General features: G+C 45.6%; 1 non-coding gene across 1 annotated transcript; it reads left to right on the forward strand.

Annotated features, from left to right (window-relative positions):
* Nucleotides 1–22532: 22532 nt before the first annotated feature.
* On the forward strand, nt 22533–22639 carry LOC125911971 (U6 spliceosomal RNA). Its single transcript, XR_007454549.1, has one exon. It is a non-coding gene; the product is annotated as a U6 spliceosomal RNA (small nuclear RNA).
* The last annotated feature ends 2267 nt before the right edge of the window (nt 22640–24906 follow it).

Raw genomic sequence — 24906 nt, forward strand, 5'->3', positions numbered from 1 at the left:
AACTAGAAAGCATCTCAAGCAAAGAATTAAACACAGGCTCGGCTGTGGTTCTTTAAAAAATAATTATGCAAAATTTACTCTCCCTCAATTCCCATGTCCACTTGTACATGTGCCACATTATTCCATCAGCCTTTTCTCTTTGGAGTTTCCACCTGGGACTGGTACCCAGGGTTACTCTGGAGAGTATTCTCCTCTACCCATTTTAACTGGGGTTCCCTCTTCCTTGCCCTCACCTGGTTCCCAGAGCCAAGCCGTGTAGATCGGGATGGGAGGCAGGGCTACCCTCACATTGCAATGAGGCCGGAGCTGATCCAAGAAAACTCCAGGGCAGCCACACGGCAGGTTCAAGTCAAAAGGAAAATCCATATAATTCCTCATCTGCTCCTGGCCCTTAGCTGGGAACCAGTTCCTGAGCCTTACCAGACTAAAAATATAGTAATTATAATACTAGTGGTTAGACTTCTTTTGTACCATTCTACTCTTACCTTTCTTCCATTCACCCCACCCAATTATGGTTGAATTTAAAATATAAAAGGCTGAGAGCCACTGTTTAGGCTGCAAGCATCATAACGGCATGGACTGGAGACCTGAGGGTATATCTGGGAAGAGTGTGAAGGTACTCCGCCTTCAAAGGACTGGACCGATTGAGTGGGAGGAATGGCGGGGTTTGGGGCCATCCTGAGGCTGGTTCTCCTGGCCCTGACCCAATGCCACATAAGAGCTTTGGAGGAGCCATTACGTTCTACCCTGTCTATCGTTTGCAGATTAAATTTCCCTAAATAGGACTTCACACTGCAGACTTTCAGCACTCACCTCTGCTTGCTCTGTCGATAATCCATCAATGGAGGGCTGCTAATAATATGCATTGACACAACAGATTAGCCAGACGAGGGCCCTGTCGGTCGGCTCTTCAAGTCAATGGTAGTAGGATTATCAACCCTGCCATTGACGTGTGTTCCATTCTTCCTTCTCGAGTCCCCTGTGAGATGCCAGAGAGAGCTCCATTCAAACCCAAAGGCTCAAAAAACAAAAGAGTAATCTCAGCGTGAGGGCCTGAAAAAGCAATTTAGATCAAGAGAAAGCAGAGACAACCGAATGCTTCCGTCTCTCTCATCACTGCCTTCTCTCCTCTTTGTGCTAAAGTTGTCATTTGTGGAGAGTTTTGCTCTGAGGACAGAGATGTCAGAACCCTCTCATCTTTTAAACCCAGCGGCTACACAAAGAAGGACAAGCTGCTGTCGCCATGTCCTTATTTTCCAGGAGTCGGGCGAGGTTATGATTATCACCCCGCACGTCTCCCCATTTGGGTAGTGAGCACGTGGCTGTGGATGGGGAGCAAAGGTTTGCCAGAGCTCTGGCCTTTGGAGGACAGGGGACACTGACTTTTCAAGGGGGATAGTTGAGAGCCTGCTGGCTTTTTCCTCTTGGCCGTCTCCTCTTCGGGTGCAGCTTTAGCTGTTGTCGAACATGATGGTTTCAACAGAATGGCGATTCTGCAGTCCCGCAGGTGGGAAGCTGTGCAGATCTCTGGCCTGAGACTGATGTTGGACCCACGGCTCCGTGATGATGCTGAGCAGGGAACCAGCCTCGTTCAAGGCAGAAAGCACAGGCACATCTAACACCTAATTTTGCATGGCTGGGGGTGGGGAAGGAGAGGGCAGAGTGACAGCACGGGAACCAAGTAGACAAAGGACCTCAAGGAATGATAGGTAAGGACAGGAAGGTAAGAGGATAGCAAGGGCCGGAGGGGGCCTCAGTGCCCGCTGGCTGCACCTCCCGACCCTGACCGTGGTGTGCCTGTTTTTTGTGTACTAACACGATCCCACCTAGCAGGTGAGTTGGGTGGGGGGATAGTGGCAAGGACGCCCCCTCGACAAACTGGCAGTGATCACTGTATTAGTCTGCTGGGGCCGCCACAACAGATTCCACAGCCTGGCAGGGCGGGGCAGCGGGGGGTGGGGGGTTGGAACAACTGAAATTTATTTTCTCACAGCTCTGCGGGCTGCAAGTCCCAAGAGCGAGGTGTCAACAGCATTGCTTCCTTCTGAGGCCTCTCTCCTTGGCTTGCAGGTGGCTGCCTTCCGGCTGTGTCCTCACATGGTCTTTTCTCTCTACGCGTGTGCCCCTGATGTATCTTGGGGTGCCCAAATTTCTTCTTCTTGTAAGGACACCTGTCAGATTGAATTAGGACTCACCCCGGCAGCCTCATTTCAGCCAGTCGCCTCTTTATAGGGCCTGTGTCCAACTACAGTCACATTGGTACTGTAGGTACCGGGTACTAGGGATTAAGGTTTCAACTTATGAAATTGGGGGGGCGGAGCACAATTTAGCCTCTAATCACCCCCAGGGATAGCTCTGCTAGGAGCTGGGAGGAATTAGGCCTCAAAGGATATTTTCCCCAAAGTGGATGCTTACCTTCAAGGACAGGGATTGCTCAGACGACAAGCAATTTTTTCTGGGGCAGCTACTAGATCTAGCAAGGAATGCATTTGCCCCAAGAGGTGAGAAAACAAGTTTCAACGGATTCGGGTTTTACAGGCACATTCTAAAGAGACTGATTTTCCTAGACACCATCTATCCTGACATTTTCAGTAGTTGCCAACAGGCGGACAGTGGTGGGAAGGCCCTGCCCCACTGGCAGACTGGACCCCTCTCTACTACAGCCCTACAGACTCTGTCTGAGACGGTACAACTTCTCCCCAAACTTCGCTCCCTCCCTGCTACAGAATAACATCCCCAGGCCCGTCACCACTTGGCTTGGCTGGCCCTTTTCTGTGCCTGTGGTCTGCTGAGAGAAGAGCGTAGTTCCAGAATGAAGACATGGGGAGCAGATTTGCACCTGACTGACAGCCTGACGCAGAGCCAGTCCAGCTGATCAGCAGAGAAAAATAAACGTGCGCCGTTGGAAGCCACTGAGATTTTGAAGCTGTTTGTTACTCAGCCAAAACTGACTAATGGCTGACAGCGATAATAGGAACTGGGGAGCGGGGAGGGTACTGCTCTTTAAGGGCTCAACCTGGGAAGGCTGACCTACTCTTCCAGTCCCTTCCATTTGGGGATCACCCCCCCTTCCCCACTGGCTGTTACTACGGCTGCTTGTTTTTAGGTGCTCAGCCTTGGGAGGCCCTATGCTGCAAGATGAACAGCGTGGCTTGTATTGCTAGGATTGTATCTGCGGCTGCACAAGTTTAAAAAACACATATCTGGTTTCATCACCCTCACACCGGGTCCTAGAGGCTTGCCTGTTAATATTGGCTGAGCCAGAAGTAAAGTTTCCAGTCCCCGCCTCACACCCTTCCTACATGGCTTTCCTGGCTCTGCCCACAGCCGCTGCCCCAGCCCCCGAGGGTTCATATGCTCTCAACAGGCATCTCTGTGAACGATTCCTGAGAGAAGTTCGGGGCATTGGGGCACATGCGAATATTAAAGGCTTATTTTTGGACTTTAAGTTGGACAGAATCAGACTAATCACCTCCTTGGTATGTAACACTCTGTCATCACTGGTCCCTTAGAGGCTCTCATTTGTTTATTTGATTATTTAATTCAGCAATATAATGATCACTGTATTCATTTCCTACTGCCACCGTAATGAATTACCGCAAACTCAGTGGCCTTAAGAACAGGCATTTGTTTTATCTTAAAGTTCTGAAGGTCAGAATTTGGAATTTGAAACGAATCTTACGGAGCTAAAATCAAGGTATTGGCATGGTTGCCTTCCTCTCTGGAGGCTCTAGGAAATCATCTGCTTCCTTGCCTTAATCCAGTTTCCAGAGCCCGCCCACATTCCTTGGCCCGTGGCCTGTTCCATGTTCAAGGCCAGCAAAGGCCAGTAAGTCTTTCTCATGTCATATCACTCTGACACTGACTCTGGTGCCTCCTTCTTTCACATGTAAGGAGCCTGGTGATGAGACTGGGCCTGCGTGGATCATCTAGGACCATCTCCCATATTCAGATCCTGAACTTAACCAGGCTGCAAAGTCCCCTTTTGCCATGTAGGGTGACAAATTCACAGGTTCTGGGGATTAGCGCATGGACATCTTCGGAGGGCCATTATTCTGCCTCCCACAGTTACCCAACCCAAGAACTAGACACAACTTATGTGCTCATCTGCTCTGCCAGAGCACCACTATTCTGACTCATTTATCATTCCCTTGACTTATTCTATATAGTTTTATCATATATATCTATGAATTTAAATCGTATATGAAATACATATGACAAATATATCATATATGATAAGACTATATATAAACTATACTTGTGATAAAATTATATATAAATACACATAAATACACACATACATGTGTATACCCATCTACACACATAATATGCAAATATGTGTAAATACATATGCATGTATAACGTATATGTAAATATATGCATCACACATCTATGTATATACACACATATACATGTATCCACATATGGTATACGCTATATGTACATAGATATGTATATATCTACATAGATATATAGACATGTGTAGGTATACATCACAGTTATACGTATACTGAATGATAAATTGCTTCATTATGCTTTTTTTGCAGTTTATAAAAAGGATACCATACTCGATCTAGTATTTTTAAACTTGCTGCTCTCACTCCATATTCATTAGAAATACTCAACCATATTGTCACATGTGGCTGTAGTTCATTCATTTTTCTTGCTATATCTTCTCCAATTGTGTGACTGTACAAGTTATCCATTATTTGGGCTGTTCCCAGTTTTTTACTATTATGAACAGGTGCTGTTATGAACATTACGACACGTTTTTTTGTGCACATGTACAAATTTTTCTCATGACTGTTCAGGAGAAGAACTGTTGGCACATAAGGTATGTGAACATTCGGTTTTGTGAGGCACCTCCTAATTCCGCCTGTAACGTCTCAGAGATCCTGTCCAGCCGACCTCAGCCTTCTTGCTTTTGTTAACTGTGGTTCCGCTTTGTATCTCCCTTGTCGCCGATGAGGCTGTCTCTTCATATGTTGATTGTCCACCTGTATCTTTCTGCTGTGAAATATTTGCATTTTGCCCATTTTTCTGTTGGATTGTCTTTTTCTTTATAGGTTATAATTCTGCACATTCTGGCCGGGAACCCTTTGTTAGTTAAATATGTTGCACGTATCCTCCCACTCGGTGGCTTGCCTTTTCACCTTCTAAAAAGTTGCTTTTATGAATGGAAATGCTTTATTTGAGTATGGGCAAATTTACCTATGTTTCCTTGGAAAGTTTGTGATTTTTGTGTCTTGCCTAAGAAATCCTTCTGCTGTCTCCGAGTCAGAAAGGTATTGACACTTCTAAAACTTGCAAGTTTTGTTTTTGACATTTAAGTCCTTCAATCATCTGGAGCCAATTTTTGTGAGTGGTGTTGGATAAGGATTCAATTTCTTTTCTGCTGTATGGATGGCCACTTTTCCTAGTTCCTCTTATTGAATAGTCCCTCCATTCCTTACTGATCTGGGCTGCCACTCCAGCATATATCAAATCCCTCATTTGATGGATCTGTTCCAAGACTTTCTCTGTCCCATTGGTCAGTGAGTCTATCCTTTGCCAATACCACACTGTTTCGATTACCCTGCCTCTACAAGAAGTCCTGATATTTGTTACGGTGAGTCCCTCCTCCCTCCTGTTCCTTTCCCTATCCTGTTGAACTTCCATTTTATAACAACTTTGTCAAGTTCCATAAAAATTGTTGGTGGAATTTTGATTGGAATTTTATTAAATTACGGATCACTTGGGCCGATTTGACATTTTTACAGTGTTAAGTGTTTGTACTGCGTAAACATGGCATCACTCTCCATTGATTTAGATCTTCGTTAATGTCACCTTCCTGGAAAGTTTGAGAATTTTCTGTGTACGGGTCTTGTACATCTCCGGGTAAGATAATTTCCAGGTGTTTAAAGGTCTTGCAAAGATCTTTAAAAAAAAAAAAAAAACTATGTTTTCTGGTTATGTGTTGGTTCTGTATAGAAATAGAGTTAACTGTTGAAAGTTGATCTACTATCCCATCGCCTTGCTAATATTTTTTATCATTTCTCATTATTTGACTACAATAAAATGCATTTCTTTTAGGTGTGTAGATCTGACAACTGATGATGCCTATGTACTCACCACTTCAACCAGTACATAGGACATTTCTATCACCACAGAAATTTCCCTGCCCACCGATACCTCCTGTCCCTTGCCCGCGGGAACGACTAACGAGATTTCTAGTACCATAAATCTTTTGCCGCTTCCATAACTTCATACAAATGGGATCCTGTCACAGGAACCCTTTTGGGTTTGGCTTCTTTCGCTCAGTGGTATGTCTGTGAGCCCCCTTGTGGTTCTGTGTGTTTGCTGCCGAGACACTTTTCCTGCCGAGTAGTATTCCAGCGAATGAGTATCTCGCTATTTATCCACTCATCGGTTGACGAACTTTGGAGTTGTGTCTAACTTGGAATGAGTATTTTTGAAGACGTCCATTTTTCAACCCTCGTAGAACCTGAGAATCACCTCTGGGTCAGACAGTATGTTTATATTCAGTTTTATAAAAACCAAGCCCAGACAGGTTTCTAGCGTGCCCGGGTCACTTTACACTTCCACAAACAAAGTATGGATGCTTCAGTTATTTTGCATCTCACACCTGGGATGGTCAGTTTGTTTATTGAAAAACAACTTTCAGGGGGCTCCCGGGGGGGGCTCACTTGGTGAAGCATCCAACTGCGGTTCGGGTCATGATCTTGGGGTTCTTGAGTTCTTGAACCCCACATCAGGCTCTCTGCAGTCAGCACAGAACCTGCTCTGGGTACTCTGTCTCCCCCACTCTCTCTGGCCCTCTCCCGCTTGCGTTTTCTCTCTCTCTCAAAAATAAATAAGCATTTAAAAATAAATAAATAAATAACAACAACTTACCTGCAATATATTACATAAATAAAATCCATCCACTAATTGAGCAGTTTGATGAGTTTTCACACATGCACACATCCGTGTAACTACCACCATAATCAAGATACAGAGCACTTTCATCACCCCCAAAAGTTGTCACATGCCCCTTTCCACTCAGTCCCTCAGCCCAGGTCTAAGCAATTCCTAATTTGTTTTGCCTTTTATCTTTTTACTTTTAGTCGTTCCAGTGAATGTGAAATCACATCTAGGTATAGTTTTAATTTGCATTTCCCTGATGACTAATGATGTTGACCATCTTTTTTTGTACTTACTGGACATCTGTATATCTTCCGCGGGAGTGTCTGTTCAAATGTTCTGCCCATTAAAAACAAACAAACAAACAAACTGGAACATTTGCCTTCTTTTTCAAAATTGCTTTGGCTATTCTAGATCGTTTGTATTTTTATGTAAGTTTTAGAATCCGCTTATCCAGTCCTCCAAAAAGGCCTAGTGGGATTCTGATTGGGATGGTGAATCATAGATCATTTCAAGGAGAATTAACACATTAACAGTATTGAGGCTTCCAACCCATGAATATAGTATATTCTCCTTTGATTTTTCTGATCAATATTTTATAGATTGTAGCCTAGAGGTCTTGTTATAAATTTTATTTCGAAGTATATTTTGTATATTTATTTCTAAGTGTATGCTATTACAAATAGTATTATTCTTAAAAGTTTATTTATTTATTTTGAGAGAAAGAGAGCATATGTGTATGTGTGAGTGGGGAAGAGGGAGAGAGAGAGAGGACACAAAGAATCCCAAGCATGGGGCTCAATCTCAGGAACTGTGAGATATTGACCTGAGCCGAAATCAAGAGTTGGATGCCTAACTGACTAAGCCACCGAGGTGCCCCTAAAAGTTTATTTTCTAAATGTTCATTGTTAGTACATAGACATGTAATTGATTTTTGAGTATTGGCTTTACATACCACAACCTTGCTAGATAAACTCGTAAATTCCAGATTTTTCACTGATTCCTTGGATTTTCTATGTTGTTAATCATGTCTTCAAATAAACACAGTTTATGCTTTTGTTCACCATCTTAACGTCTTTCAAATCTTACAATATGCTGGTTCTCTGTCATGCAACAGCACTGACTAGAATTAAAAGGTGGCAGCGTTGTGTTGTTCTGATTTTAAAGGGGGTATTTCTAGTGTTTCCCCATGTAGGATGATGTTTGCTGTAGGGCTATCCTTTTGTAGATATCCTTCAGGTTTAGCAATGTTCAATTCTATTCTTAATTTACTGAGAGTTTTATCAATAATGGGAATTAATATTTTTTTTAAATATTTTTTAACATTTATTTATTTTTGAGACAGAGAGAGACAGAGGATGAACAGGAGAGGGGCAGAGAGAGAGAGGGAGACACAGAATCTGAAACAGGCTCCAGGCTCCGAGCTGTCAGCACAGAGCCCGACGTGGGGCTCGAAATCACGGACCGTGAGATTGTGACCTGAGCCGAAGTCGGCCGCTTAACCGACTGAGCCACCCAGGCGCCCCGGAATTAATATTTTCAATGTTTTTCTTGATCAGGGGATATTAATCTGTTTTTTTCCCCTTTAGTCTATCAAAAAAAAAATGAATATCAGATTTTTAAATATGAAGCCAACTTTTCATTTCAGCAATAATCCAATTTGATCATAATGTATTATCTGTCTTATACGGCGTTGGATTTTTGGTTTGTTAATAGTTTAAAATTATTTGCACCTGTATTTTGAATAACATGATCTTATTAATTTTACTTTCTCCTGCTATCCTTCTCCTCCTTTTATATCAAGACTATAGTGGCCACATAGAATGGATAGGGAAATTATCTGGGAGAACTTGTAAACAACTGGAATGATGTGTTTCTTGGGATTTACATGATAAACAGCAATAAAACTCTTTAATGTTTTCTGTGCAGGAAACTGTGTGAAGCAGATAACCGCTGCTTCTATATCTACACTTATTATCAGACTATTCAAACATTCTGTGTGAATCAGGTTTGGAAACCTTTACTTTTCTAGCAATATGTCTGCTTCTTCTAATTTTTTAAATATATTGGCATAAATGAGTTGATAGCATTCTCATATATTTTTAAGAGTGTTTAAACTCTGTTTCAGCCCCTTATTTCTAAAGGTGCTATTAAGAGGAGGAAAATATTGTCTCCATGAGGACCTATTAGGATGGACAAAACTGAGTGGCTCAAACAAGACAGGATCTTGGGATGGATGAATCACAGCATTCACCGGGGGAAGGAAACGGGAGACCTGCGTGGTGTGTGTGTGCACACACGTATGTGATACCAGTGGGATTTGAATCCAGACAGTCAGAATCTGGTGCCAGAATACTTAACCATTACGTTAACGGTTATACTGAGATGGTAGAGAAGAAGAAAAAAAGATACAAAAGACACACTTCTCCTGTGTGTGTGTGTGTGTGTGTGTGTGTGTGTGTGTGTTAAAATACAGCATGGAAGTTTCCTCATCTCTTTTTTTTTTATAATTTTTTAAAACATTTATTTACTTATTATTGAGACAGAGAGACACAGAGCGTGAGCAGGGGAGGGGCAGAGAGAGAGGGAGACACAGAATCTGAAGCAGGCTCCAGGCTCTGAGCGCTCAGCACAGAGCCCGACGCGGGGCCCGAACTCACAAACTGCGACGTCATGCCCTGAGCTGAAGTCGGACGCTTAAGCGACTGAGCCACCCAGGCGCCCCTCCTCATCTCTTTTAAAATATATGCCAAGCTTTTCAGTGGAAAGGAATTTAGCTTGGATCCAAAGGGTAGACCAGGCCCAATGGGTGTTGAATATAGGGGGGAGTAAATTCTGGTTCAACGTAACACTTAGAGCTACCCAAGGAAAGCATGGGTTGTGTCACAGGTAATAAGTTTATTGTCACTGGAATTATTTAAGCGGAGACTTGAAAAGTGGTTGTCAGGGTTGCTTACTCAGTCTCGAAACATTTATTAAGGATCCACTAGGTCCCTGGCATCCTGCTAGGTGTAGGGAATACAGAGACTCATAGGAGATGGCTCCTGTTCCAGTTCAGCTAGAGATCCCATGGACAGTGAGAGTCATAAGCTCTAGAAACGATGCAGGCCCGGCTCTCAAAGAATTTAGCTGAGTTCATAGGAGCTGGTTAAGTACATAAAACTCCATGAGGTATTTACGTATTTATTCATATCGTATGATATGCGAATTCAGGAAGGGTCAAGGTCTTGTTTAATCTGAGAGTCAGAAAACACAAATGGATCATTAGCAAGTATATTGGGTAGGAACTCAGAGACCGGGGCTCCAGGTTTAGTTCTGCTACTACCTAGCCGTGTGACCTTGAGCAAGGGATGCGCCCTCTCGGTGTTTCTGGTTTCCTACTTATAAAAGGAGACCACTGAACAAACTTTAACATCTATTCATTATTATTATTTTTATCTTACTTATAGAGCCCTTTTGCAAATGAAATTTTAGGGTAAAGTGTAAATACGTAACAAGCACCTATAAAAGCCTGTAGCATTATGTGCAGATCTGAATCCTCAACCCCTGGGGACCTCCCTCTTCACACATTCATAGCCACCTCCTCCAGTGGCTCCTAAGGACACTTAGTAGAACCTGTAGGATTCCTCAAAACATAGCTGCAAACCAGTGAACCAGATGGTCTCTAAGCTTTGTATAAGCCTTGATATTTTAAGCCTATGAGTCTATTGTTTTGTCTAGTCCAGGAAGCCTTCTTAGAAGTGGAGTGTTCTGAGTGAATTCTGACAGATAAAATAAACACAGGACATCGGTCAACCGAAAACAAGACCGTCATTCTAGCCACGAGATGTACGAGTATTTTTCTCAGCTCTGTAAGTATGTGGCTTCCACGGGGCGCGGAAGCCTCTTGGGCATGTGAATTTGCATCTCAACCTCTACTGCTCGGTACCTATGTGACTTTCAGTGCGTTGCTTAACCTCTCTGAGCCTCAGTTTCCTTTTCTGTAAGATCGAGCCACTGACACTATGATGGATTGTTGTGAGTATGGAGAGGGTGGGGGATATGTTTCTTATCAAACCTCACAGTACAGTTGCAGTGAGTCAAGTGCCCACGATGTAAGAGCTGATATTATATATCAGTTTCTCCAGAAGACTCCTGGGAAGGTCTCTTTCCACCCCTCGCTCTGACATTTCCCAATTACACAATCTCTTCTGGCATTTCCACCGCCTTTGAAATGTCTGCAGTAGAGGTAGTCTGCCCTTCGCCTGTGCCATATTTGATAAACACACATACTTGCGCCATGTGCCTTCTGCCTTCAAGTATAAACACTTCTCCATTATTCATCAAAAGTATCATCTCGCAAGATCAGCCATAAAAAGTTCCTCACATTCGTTCACACAAACAGGTTTTTGAACCCTTTCCAGAAATAGAAATTGCAGAAGCAGAGGCAAAGGCGTGTTATTGTTTGTAGGCCTTTAAATATTGCCTCACAAAACCACTTTTCATCTTGTTCTCAAAGGGATTAACTTCTGAGCAGTGGGGATTAACTGATGTCAGGTTAGAAAAGCAGTCAACACCAGGGTCGACCAGCCTGACAAGATTAGTCCCCAAATAAAGAATTTACAATCTGTTTTAAGACTGTGTAACTGTAATTTCCTCCAAAAGCTTTCACTACCTTGTGAATGGAAGCAAGTTCCCGAGGCCGAAGGGCCATATGGCTCACAGGCAGGCCTTGAAGTGAGGAAGGGAAGGCAGTGCGATGAGTGGACCTTTCCCCCCATGGCTGCCACAAGGAGGGGGCCACATTTGGGCACCACATCGGTGGAGGGACAAGGAAGTGATGAGCCCCCTCTACACAAAAGCCCCAGCAAAATGGCAAAGGCCACCACCCTTAGGACACAACAAATTGTCCTGGATGGCCAACACGAGCTCCCTTGTGATGAAGTCGGGCCTATGCCCTCTCCTTCCATCTTAACACTTACCCACACTTCCCACCTTCCAATGTCAAACTCCGCTCCTGAATACTCAACGTCAGAAACCTCCTGTCCACAGTGCAGTGCCTCCTCCTGAGCCACTGTTATGGGCCCTTCTGGGCAGCCTGGTCTCAGTCAGAGGACTCCCTTCAGGTCCCCTGGCTCCTGTCTCTATGTGTCCAGTACCATGTTGGGCTTGGCAAGGGTAGGCATGGGACTCAGTCTATAGGCTCTGGACTTGGAACCCAGCTCAGCCTTGCGTCAACTGATCTAAACCTCAGTTATGTGCAAAATGAGGATACCAATAGTACCGAATTTATAAAATTGTAAAAGACTTCAGTGAGATAATGCATGTGACACACACAGCAAATGTTCAGTTAAGGAAAGAGGAGCTGGGCAGTCATCACACCCCATGCACTCAGTAGATACGAGACGAATGTGTGCCAACTAAATATATGAATAAAAGGCTCCCGTTCTGGGTTGAATTGTGCCCCTCAGCAGAGTACGTGCTCGAGTCCCAACTCCCAGGACCTCAGAATGTGGCCTTGTTTGGAAATGGGGTCATTGTAAATGTAATTAGCTAAGAGGTAAATGTAATTAGCTAAAATGGTCATATTGGGCTGTACAATGGCTGATGTCTTTATAAAAAGAATGTCATGTGAAGAGACAGAGATACAGGAAGAAGGACAGAGGAAGATAGGCAGAGATTGGGTTATGCATCTGTAAGCCAAGACAGGCCGAAGATCACCAGCAAAGCACCAGAAAATGGAAAGAGGCGAGGAAGGACTCCTCGCTAGAGCCTTTTGGAGGAGTGTGGCTCTGCTGACGACTTGGTTTTGGACTTCTAGCTTCCAGAATGGTGTGACAATAAGTGTCTGTTGTTCCAAGCGACCCAGTTCATGGTGCTTTATTATGGGCAGCCCTAGGAAATTAATGTAGGCCCCCACAACCCACACACAAAACACTTCTTGCCATGCCTGCTCCCATCCTTTTCGATCTTCTTTGCCTGGCCTCTCTGCAAGGACCAAACCCAGTGTTGCACGCACCATAAAAGGCCCATAGCCGGGACAACAAGACATGGTTGACTAATTGGTCCGAATCCAATGTGAACATTCATGGAAATCTCTGTTGCTGTCCCAGGTATGTGTCAGAGGTGCAGGAGAGGCTGGTGTGTGAGAAGTTTCAGGAGAGTTGGCCTGTCTTCATTTCCTAAGTCCCACCGACAGGTGCTTGCCTTCAAAGGCTCTGTCAACATCGGCTTCCTCTTCCTCTGCTCCCTTTTCTGACTTCCTCTTGTAGTCATTCCTTCATCTGGCCATTCCATAATCAGCATTAGAGAGGATGATCCCCAAATACTGAGTGACCAATGAGCATACACTTCATCACCTAAGCAGATGGTAGCATTACTGAGGGCCATCTCAACACCCACCCCCCCATATATCATACCAACAGTTAGGGAGAATTGATTTCTTTTTCTTCTCTTTGCATGTATATTTTCCTCCCAAACACAAATAACAATCCAGGTGCCCCATAATTAGATTGGATTATGGAATAATTACAACCTTGTTTGCTCTCGGCAGATTACATGGTAATTATACTTGGCATTACCATGAAGAACCAAGAAATTCCAACGATGTCATTACATGGTTATTTGTACAGTACAATGCAGCAGTGTAATTATACATGCAACATTTGTTCCCCAATAGGAGGATGATTAAAACAATGCTAATGCTTCAAAGTGTTGATTAGGCGCCAACATGATATGACATTTACAATGTGAGGGGGGTGTCCGTTTTTTAATTTTTTAAACATAGCAATATCTACCTTCCCCGAGACTCTCTTGCGACTACCTTCATAGGCTGTGCTGTGGTCAGGAAGGTGAACGTGACCATACACTCTGCCCTCATGGGTCTTTTGGGCTCACGGTAGCTGGGGGACCACAGTCCACATTAAAAACCAGAGGTAGCTGGCCCTGTATCCCTCAGCAGGAGAACTGCTTAATTGTATTGCTCTACTTTGCGAGGTTGTCTTTCTGAAAGCCGCCATGGTGGAGGAGGCACGGGTCGTGGAGCACGGAGAGAGCATGTGTGGTTGCACTGTGTTGTGTGCCCCTCTGCACAAGTCAGACAAGGCCCAGAGCCCGCCTGCATGCATGTGTGGTGTGATTGCAGAAACTGATCATTGTGTAGCACCTGTGGGTCAGCCGCTTTCTTCACGGTCCTTCATTCATTCTTCCAGACAGCCTTCTGGGGGCCCAGCACACATTCTCACCAGCGAAATGCACAGCTCTGGTATCCACAAGAACTTGACTGTGGTCAAAAAGCATCCTGTGCTCCTCTAGTCTCTTTTTCCTGGCGCTAAAAAAAAGGAATTATGGGAAGAAGGCTGGAAGTTAGACAGCCATCTTCCAGCAAAAGAGTCATCTATGTTCTTCTCCCTCTGTCCATCTGTCAGAATTGCCATGGAAATCATTGTGTGTGTGTGTGAAAACTGTATACTCAGGTAGAGAAGGATCATTCTTTAGGCTGATGGGGAGTGTCAGTGGGTCTAGGAAGGAAGTAGAGGTGAGTAAGGGACGGACTAGGGGTGGTGGAGAGGACACCGAGAAATGAAACTCGTTGTGTGAGCAGTTTACAGGCCAAACGGTATTTTTGCAACCCAGTGATCTCTGCAAGCTATCTGGAAGCCTGCCAAAATCCGGGTGCTGGCGGACGCAAAGATCCCTTAACAAAAATCCGGGAAACCAGAAAAGTTGGGTCAGTTAGAAGTATAGACGTTTGAATGAGGAGGTTGGTCTTACCCAAAGCAATTGGGTGTGTAGGGAGCCCACAGGAGAGGGGAGACTGCCCAAAGAGACAAAGCCTCGGGACAACAAGCCTTATGGTGCTGGAGAAGACAAAGGTCCCCTTTGACCCAAGTACTATGTGCTGCAGAAAACCAAAAATCATTGTAGAATGAGAACATTTCTTCAGTCTACAAATACTTTTGAGAAAGTTTTATTTGTTTTTTATTTAATTTTATTTATTTATTTATTTTGAGAAAGAAAGTTTGTTTGTTTGTTTGTTTGTTTATTTATTTTGAGAAAGAAAGAGCATGTGTGAGCTGGGGAGGGGCAGAGAGAGAGAGAGAGAGAGAGAGAGAGACTTTCAAGCAGGTTCTACACTGTCAGCACAGAGCCCGACGCAGGGCTCGATCCCAAGAACCGTGCTGCCAAAGCCTGAGCCGAAATCAAGATTTGGATACTTAACCAACTGAGCCATTCCAACTCCTTGAAAAAATGCTTTTCTGGACAACTTTGGAATGAATATATATACACACTCACATACCTATATATGTATATTTATATTCCATTATATAAGTATTCCACTATATATAAAATATATATATATGATAAATATTTACATAATTTACAACATATAAACTAAACTGAGCCCAGCCGTGTTTCACATTCAGATGGCATGGAAGTTACGAAGGAACGCCTGGTGGATACACAGATGTACAGACGGTTTCCAGGGCTGGGAATGGCCGAGTGTAAACTCCACAGGGAAATTTTCGTCTGTGCATTTCACAAGAGAAACTCACGGGCTTCAAGTTTGACCTGGGCTGAGTGGATTGGTAAATGGTATAGAGTCCCACCAGATTTGGGGAGGGGAGAGTAGGCAACAGGAAGGCCAGGTTTTAGAGCCCCCTCATCACCTGGGGAGGGGGAGGACAGGCAATATCTACTCTGTTGGCAGGAGCAGATAGGACATCCCACCAGGAGTCTTCTAGTCCTATATGCCCTGGGTGATTCTTGCGTCTATCCTTCATTCTCGGTTTCTTCCGTTGGAGAGGCAGTGCCGGTGTGCAAAGTGGATATAGGGGCCCTGGAACCTGACAGATCTAAGCTCAGATCCCAGCTCTTTCATTGGGTTGTGTGATCTTGTGGAAGTCACTTAGCATCTCTGAGGCTCGGCGTTCTCCCCTGTAAAACAAAGCGAAACATACTTGCTCCACGGTGCCCTGGTGAGGACTATGCAGGATAACTTAGGTAAAGTGCTTGCCATGGTTTTCGGAACACGGTCCAATGCTCGTGAAATAGTAACTGTAGTTATTTTACATACAGAATTCCAGTGGGGTAAGCTAGATTCGGATAGATTCAGGGAAAGGACCTAGAACAAAGGAGCCCCAGATGTCAGGAATGGGGGCTGCCATGGCTGCTGGAGATCCTGCTGACCATTAGGGCCAGGTGCTGGGGTCCCTTGCAAAGCATCACTTAAAGTCTAATGCCTTACTTAGCCAGTTGCCTCATTCCTTGCATCTTCTTTAGCCTGTGGATAAATTCCTAAACGCTAAAAAAGACCAAAGGACACCAGAAGGGTTTCTGGAGACTAGTCTGACTCTGTAAGAAGAAGCTGTTGGCTCTAGAGCAAATTTCTTAGAGGTTCTGGCCTCGGTTTCTCCAACTGTAAAATGAAGGGTTTAAATTGGATAGTTTCTTAGGTCCCTTCCAGCTATAAAATTTTATAACCCTGAGAAGGATTTTTTTTCCCCCTTCCAGGAAATGTGCCCACATTGTATATTTGAGATGAGGTTAGTTTTACTGAGCCAAGCTTCCTTCTGCACATCCATATGCATACTATAAATATACACATAAGGATATGTATACACAGGCACTGAAAGAGGAAATTGTCCCTACACCTCGGTGCTTTCAATTGAGCCATCAAGTGACTCAGGTATTTATGATGGAGAGAAAAATATGTGCACTGTTTTCTTCTCTCTGGAGGACTGTGCCGGAGCTCCGCCGGGATGTTAAGACGCGTGTTGGGAGAAAGAAATGAGATTTTGAGATGGTGATGGCTGCACGGAAAACGATATAAATGATCTCCTCTCTGGCTCCATATTTCCATGTATGAACAGAGCCTGTCCTCTCAGACAGAATATTTGATGGGTGCCACTAATCGACGCCCCCTTCTCTCAAGTTCTTCAACCCTCCTAGTATTTGAATGGGTTTGACCCCCTCTCACGCCTGCATCCCCCCAACTTCTGTTCTGGTGGCCTGTCAATTTCTTTCTCTGTCATTCCTGCAGCCACTGCTTATTGGGCCCCTTCAGTGAAACGCTTATTGTGTCTTAAGTGCTGTGGCTGCTGTCGCGGATAGGACAGACCCCGTGTTCTCCCTCCATACTCGAGCAGAGCTGTGTTAGTTGAGATAAAGCTGCCACCAAAGCTCTCATTGTTTTGATAGAATAAAAGTTTCTTCTTGGCTTCTGTACTATCAATTCAGTGTGACTATTTGGCAGGCAGCCTTCAGCAGAGGCATTCAGGGACCCAAGCTCCTTCCACCTTGTGGCCCTGCCCTACGCTAGGGATGCCATGTTCCTTCCTTGCATTTGGTAGATGGATAGAGTGTGACCACGGAGAAGGCCCATCCACGTGTGAACCATTTTAGGTCTAAAGCGTGACTCTCTTCTCTTGTGCTAACACACATCCACATCTCCGTCCGGACTCGGGGTGCTGGGAACAATGTACAGGATGAAAGGGGAACACGAATATTCAGTGGAGAGATGTTAAAGAAGTGCTTTGGGGACAATGAAAGGGGAGGGTCTGAGTGCTGGAGCTGACCTCGCCTGGGGGGACAGAGATGGCCTCTCAAGGAAGCAAATAGCAGTTAACCAGGTACAGGAAGGTGGGGAGTGGGAAGGCAGAGGTCCTGACTGAGCATTTTCCCCACGGGGGTGGGGAAAGGTGAGACCAGAGAGAAGGTATGTGGGGGGCGGGTCACGAGGGGGGGGGGCGGGGGGGGGGAGAGGGGGGGGGGGGGGGACCGCAGACCATGGAGGTTCATGTCAACCTGGATAAGAAATTCTGACTTTGTGCTAAAGATGAAGGAAGCAATGGAAGACTTTTTAGCAGAAGAGGTGAGGCGACTGCCACGTTGAGAGACCACCCTAGCTGCAGGGGAGGGTGTGAGCCCCGAGGCAGGCAGATTCACTGGGGGCCATGGTGGTCATCGTGGTGGGGACCATGAGCCATAGCCTCAGCTGCTGGCTGTGGGTTGGAGAGAAGACACAAGACTCAAGAGAACATGTAGGCAGTAGACTGTTTAGAAATACCTGTTTCTATGGTCTGGGTCATTTCTATGGTCATTTCTATGGTCTGGGCCCTCATCCCTCCAACTTGGAAAATCATAATGGCCTCTCAGACATCTTCTTGTTCTCACTTTCTCCACTTCCACCGACAGGCTTCCGTAGTGTCAGCCTGTCCCCCCCCCCACCCCGGGTCAGCGCTCTAAGTTGCAGACAACACTGTTCTCGGGCCAGTTTAAGCAGGAAGTGATACACTTGTGGGCAGAGGATGTGCACAGAATCATCGGGGACAGGAGAAACAGATTCCAGGCAGGTCTTTTCTGGAGGAGTTCCCAGCATCCCCGGCAGAACCACCCGCCAAAGGAGCTCCCGCCCCCGCCACCATGAGGAAGTGGGCACCTTCGCTGTGTCCTCCACAGCCAGGCCACCACACTCTGTACCAGCAAAGCATCACCCAGGCCCCGCCTCTTCAGCCCTATGGCTCTGCTCAAACCAAAGCCCATTGCAGGGACACCTGAGCAGGAAAATCAAACCTCAAGTTTGCTCCTGATGGCAACGGAAGCTGGGAAATGTAGTCTTGGGGGAATCTCTGATGGGAAGGCAGGTTTCACAGGACGGAGAACGATTAGCATGCAGAGTATCTAAAGGCTTTGGGGAGCCACAAACGATGGCTGTCACCACGTGGAGAGTCTGGCAGCCTGTTTTTCTTCTATCATTTACAGCTCACAACAGTGCCACTTGAGACATGTCCTGCTCACTCGCAGATGAAGAAACTGACTCAGAGAGGCTGATGGATGTGCCCGAGATCACACAGCAAGCAGCTGGCCCATCACCTGAGCGGGTCCTTTGTCCGTCACCCGAGCCGGTCCTTTCCCCAAGGCATTCGTGGAATTACAATACTCACCGGCTGTTTATTACAGGTATTAATAAACCGCTGTGTATTCTGCCCGTCTGGTTTATTTTGCCCAGTGCGGCTTGGCCACGAGGGCAGGCAGCAGCCACTTGTGGAGCTGTACCTTGTTGGCATGCCTGGGCAGGGCTGTGCTGAGCCATCTGTGAAGTCAGGCTGCCTCCTTTTGGAGTTGGCCCTGTTACCGCACAGCCCACAACTGCTGCTCTGGGCAATAATGGCAGAAATACAATCGTTAAATTTTAATTAGGAAGAAACAAGGTTCATTATTAGTTGTCATTCCTCATTGTTTCCTAATTATGCTCATTGCATGATAAAATGAAATACTACATTTCGCTTGCATTGTTCTTGCTCAGGGCTGATGGAGAAGAAAGACTTACCCTGATCCTCCTTCCTCCTCCCCCCTCCTCCCCGCCTCTTCCCTCGTCTGACCTGCCCCTCCATGCGCTCCAAAATGAATAGCTGGGGGAGGGGGAGGTGGGGGGTGGTTAAAAAAACCAGGATTCTGGAGTCAGACCAGCCTGGGTTAGAAGGCTGCCCCCACCACTTATCAGAGGTCAGACCATTTACCACATTGGGCTTGTTTTTCCTTTCATAAAATGGAGATCGTAAAACCTTCTTCCTGGGGCTGTAGTGAGGATAGTGTTACATAAAATAATATTCCACAAATGCCTGGCACATGAGAGATGGTTCAGTAAGCGCCAGCTACTTTTATTATAATTTTAAGGGTTATCATCAACTAGGACTCACATACCAAGCTAAGAAGTCCAGACTGATGGCATAAGTCCCTGAAGGCTTCTCCAGCCAAGAGTGCCATGACTGGGGGGCGGTGGCGGGGGGGGTTGGGACCGGGTGTTTGGGGTGGTTCATCTCGTAGTTGATGCAGTAAAGGAGTAAGGGAAGGTATGAAGGAAGTAAATTTGGGGTCAGTGCCCATATAGTTTGATTTAACGGAGCTTCCCAAGAAAGATGTGATTCTCGACTTGTTTCTTTTGTGCTCAGGATGGGTTTGCCCTGAGCTCATTGGTGCCATGGAACCGCTGTAATCCTTAGCAGGAAAAGACAGACTGGCTTCAGGGCTGCCCATGGGGCGAGAACAAAATGGATGGACCCGGGGGCCTTAGGTCTGCCCCTTTGTGTCATGTGCCAGCCTCTGCAACAGTCAGATGCACCACGGCCTTGAACTTTTTATTTCCCCCACAGTTAATACCTTCATTTAGGCTTAATTATTTGAGGTCCCTGAAATTAAATCCACCTAAGGTGTAAGGACATTGGGAGTTTTGCGTTGAGCAGGTGCCCTTTTTTCCCTCTGTGTGAAGTTCATTTGCTCTTGCAGAGAAAAGAAAGAAAGCAAAAGCTTAAGATTTTTTTTTTTCATTTGATACTGAGCCAAATATATTTATTTGGGTTAAAATGTGTAACTCCCAGAACTGATAGAAAATTCACAAGGCTGAACACGCCTCATGCGTGGCTTGCTGTGGAAACGCTAATGCCACAGGAAAACTGTTATTTGGACTAATTCTCTTTCTAAGAGCAGTTACTGTTATGCGAGGGAAGCGGGGTGATTACAAAAGCACCAGGCAATCTTATTTTATCACTTACTTAAGCAGCTCCCTGTAAGTAGAAATCTTTCTCTCATATATAGAGAGAGGGATGGGGTAGGATTCAACTGGTCAGGGAATGGAGGGAAAAAGAACACAAACAGCTATTTGGATGAAATTAAGGATTTTCAAAAGCCCCGTTGATGTGAATCTTGGAATGTTCTGGAAAGCCAGCTGCGGCCAGAAGCAGTCAGCACTCACGGTCCAGGGCTGGGTCTGGGATTTTGCTATTTGATGCCTGTTGTCTGTGAACCCCAGCCAGTAAATTTAAGAGCATTAGAAGCACATTCAGTATCTGCGTCCAAGGGGTCAAGGGGTGGGTGGGGCTGGCAGGATGGGTCCCCGACACCTCTTGAGATGGCTGTGTGCTGGGGAAGTCCATACAGCTCTCATCCTTGTCCTGGGGTCCGTAGTTTCTGAATTGCATCCGTATCTATCCACCCAGGGTGCACTCACACCCAAGGAACTGGTGACCTCAGCCAGACCCCAGAGACAAAAACGGCTGCCTGGGTCGTCCTGGAGAGAGCATGAGCCTGCGATCACTGCTGCATTTTATTTTATGTCTTGGGATGCCTCTGGCCGGGCTGAGGGACGGGGCTTCTGGGTCCCCCACGCCTACTTGCGTATACTAGGAATCTCCTTAAGATTTCGTTAAAATTTTTTTGGAGATCATTCTCTCCACCCAAAGAAGGAAATGCCCGTTGTGAAGTTTTTCTCAATTTTGAAGTAAAGCTATTCTTCCTAATTGTTAAGGTAATATATGCATATGATATGGAATCTTCGGAAAATATTGAAGATAGGAGAAGAAAAAAATATCCAATTACTCAAAAAAGACTACCACTGTTCATATTTTTCTGTATTTCCTTCTAACTTTTTTTTCCTGTTCATATGTTTATATGGTTCAGATGGTACTACCTGAACCAATGTTTTCACTCAAGATTATTTTTTACTTAAGATGATTCCAGACGTAGGGGCGCCTGGGTGGCACAGTCAGTGGAGCGTCTGACTCTTGATCTCAGCCCAGGTCATGATCTCACGGTTAATGAGTTCGAGCCCCACATCGAACTCTGCACCGACAGCTCAGAGCCTGCTTGGGATTCTGTCTCTCCTCTCTCTGCCCCTCTCCCACTTGTTCTCTCTCTTTCTCTCTCTCAAAAGATAAATACACTTAAAAAAAACATGATTCCAAATGCATCTGTGATATGCATGTTTTTACTTAACTATTGGTTTGATTCTTTTTCCTCTTCCTACTATTATCATGAACAACGTCATACATTACAGCTTTTGCAAACTTTGCATCTTTTCAAGTCTCGACAGTAGGATTTTGCATTTGATCAAACCTCAAAAGCAGCCTTGTAAGTTTAAACCTGTGGGCTATTCATTCGTTTACTCATTATGTGTTTATTTTATTGAGGTATGGCTGACACACAGCATTACATTAGTTTCAGGTGTATGACCCGGTGATTCCGTAACTCCACACGTTACGCTGTGCTCACCACACGCGTAGCCACCATCTGTCAGCGCACAACGCTATCACAATTCCGGTGACTATTCCCTATGCTGTACCTTGTAGCCCCGTGACTTGCTCATTCCAGAACTGGAACCCACTCCCCTTCACCCATCTTGCCCATCCCCCCACCCCTTCCCCTCTGGGAACTATCGGCCTGTTCCCTGTATTTATGGGTCTGTTTCTGCTTTTTGTTTGTTTAGTTGTTTGTTTTCAAACATCTGGGTCTTTGTGTTTTATTTGAGAGAGAGAGCAAGAGAGAGAGAGAGCATGTGAACGAAAGAGGGGCAGAGGGAGAAGGAGAGAGAATCTTAAGCACTTAAGCAGGCTCCATGCTCTGCCCACATGTGGGACTCAATCTCACAGTCCTGGGATCGCGACCTGAGCCCAAACCAAGAGTCGGACGCTCAGCTGACTGAGCCACGCGGGTGCCCCAAACAGCTGGACTTTTAAAGGCTTTTGGAATAACACAAAGTTGTTTTGCCGAAGGGGCATATGGACTCACTTATCCACAAGCCGTTTACGAAGCTGCCTATCGTACCATACCTTCGCCAGCACTGGGTATCTTCATTTAAAAATCAATAGCATTCTGTGCTTGCTTCGGCAACACGTATGCTAAAGCTGGAACGCCACAGAAAAGATTAGCATGGCCCCTGTGCAGGGATGACGTACAAATTTGTGGAGGGTTCCATATTTAAAAACAAATGAATAGCACTTTGTTTCTTTGGTTTATAGATTGTTATCTGGTTATATATATATATATATATATATAGTTGTTTGTTTGTTTGTTTGTTTTTTAAACCAATTGTGACACTCTGCTTTCCTGGATAGAAAGCCTGTGGGCCCCTGCATATAGGACAAAGTTCCGTGGATCATAGCGGCGATGAGTGAGCACGTAACATGTGAACCAGAGACATCATTTCCAGTGTGCCATGCAATATCTGTGTGACCTTGGACCAGTCCCCTGATCTTCATCTGAACTCCCTCACCTATGGAAGTAGGAAAACTAATACCAATACTTCTAAAGTCATCATGAAGGTTAAATAAGATGTCCTTTGGAAGGAATTCAGTAGAGTATTGGTTATAAAATACAGCTGTAGATCAGTCACTGTCATTTCTGTCATGACAGCATCCATGATCCACCATGAGAATAACAGCCAACGTTTAGTGAGCCACTGACTACCTTCTGCTCACCAGGCACTGTGCTCAGCTCTTTACACGAATGAGCTCACATCAGCCTCACGACAGCAGGCGAGGGAGATGATACCATAATGTTTGTTTATTTATTTTTTATTTATTAAAAAAATTTTTTTTATGTTTATTCATTTTTGAAAGACAGAGACAGAGCACAAGCAGGGGTGGGGCAGAGAGAGAGGGGGACACAGAATCCGAAGCAGGCTCCGGGCTCTGAGCTGTCGGCACAGAGCCTGATGCGGGGCTCGAACTCACGGACCGCGAGATGAAGTCGGATGCTCAACCGACTGAGCCACCCAGGCGCCCCTCATAATGTTTATTTAATAGATGAGGGGACTGACTCGTAGGAGATGAAGAAACTTGCCCAAAGCTATACCACTGGGAAATAGCAAAGCTGGGACTTGAAATTTTTTTTTTAATTTTTTTTAACATTTATTTATTTTTGAGAGACAGAGTGGGACAGAGCACAAGTGGGGGAGGGGCAGAGAGAGAGGGAGACACAGAATCCAAAGCAGGCTCCAGGCTCTGAGCTGCCAGCACAGAGCCCGATGCGGGGCTTGAATCCATGAGTCGTGAGATCATGACCTGAGCTGAAGCCGGACGCTCAACTGACTGAGCCTCCCAGGTGCCTCTGGGACTTGAACTTTTAACATGTGGCCCCATCTCTGCTCTCAGGCCTCCTCACCCCTGAGTCACATGGCACTATGGGGCCTTCCCTTACACAACATGCCCTTTCACCCCTGTGCCTTGGCTTGTGCTCATCCCCTTAATGAACGGGCATCTCCTTCACCCCAAAAGCACTGTCCACCCTTTAATATCTGACTTAAATGTCCTCCACTCTGTGGTCAGATCAGCTTCCCCTTACTTGGTGCTCCATTGTCACTTACACTTTCACCCCTTAAGGCACTTAGCCTGTTGCCTGTGTGCTTGTGTGTGCACACATGTGTGTGCATTCGTGTTGTGCTCACACAAGTATCTTCCTGTCTAGAGTGTGGACCTCCAGTAGACTTCAATGGATTTTTCTATGGATCTCTAATTCCGAGCATGACGCCTAAAGCCTAGGAGGTGCCCAGTGTGTCCTTGATGCACGAATGAACAAACGGTGGCCTTTCAGGCCCAGTGAGGGGTGAGCAGGTGAGAGATCTGGAAGCTTACGGACTTTCTGGAGGCCTCCACACAACCTCTCCCACCTGGATTCTGTCTAGGGCTAGGCCCATAATAAAATGGCCTCTTCCTTTTTCATCGGCCATTGGCCCCACCTCCCATTCCATGTAGAAATGTCTGTGGCCCATAGCTACACTCCCAGGTCACCCAGAGGGCCTCAGCCACCCACTTTGAGGTTTGCCTTCCTGTTGGTGGTGCAGGGGACTGGGCTGCTTCTTATCAGCTGGCCTTGCACTTGAGGTCCACAGGCAACGGAGGAGACACAACAGCGTCTGCACGGGCTCCAGAAAACCAGCCCTTTCAGAACTTGCTCGTTGGCAGGGGCAGATGGCTGCGTGCAAAGGCACCAGAGGTGACCCAGAGCTGGACGCAAGGTGTGTGTGTGCAAAGTGTAGGCCAGAACGCAGCTGTTGGGGTTTTCAGGCGGGATGTAGGAGTGAGCACAGCCTGTGTGGAGAGGAAGCCCGGAACTGAATGAGTGCGGCCAGTATTTTAACAAACTGTATTAGCTTCCCATTGCTGCTGTGACAAATCACCACAAGCTTGGTGGCTTAAAACAGCACACGTTTATTCTCTTGCCACAATACTAGAGGCTAGAAGTCTGAAA

The sequence above is a fragment of the Panthera uncia genome, assembly GCF_023721935.1.
Source record: "Panthera uncia isolate 11264 chromosome C1 unlocalized genomic scaffold, Puncia_PCG_1.0 HiC_scaffold_3, whole genome shotgun sequence".
In the NCBI taxonomy this organism is placed as follows: Eukaryota; Metazoa; Chordata; class Mammalia; order Carnivora; family Felidae; genus Panthera; species Panthera uncia.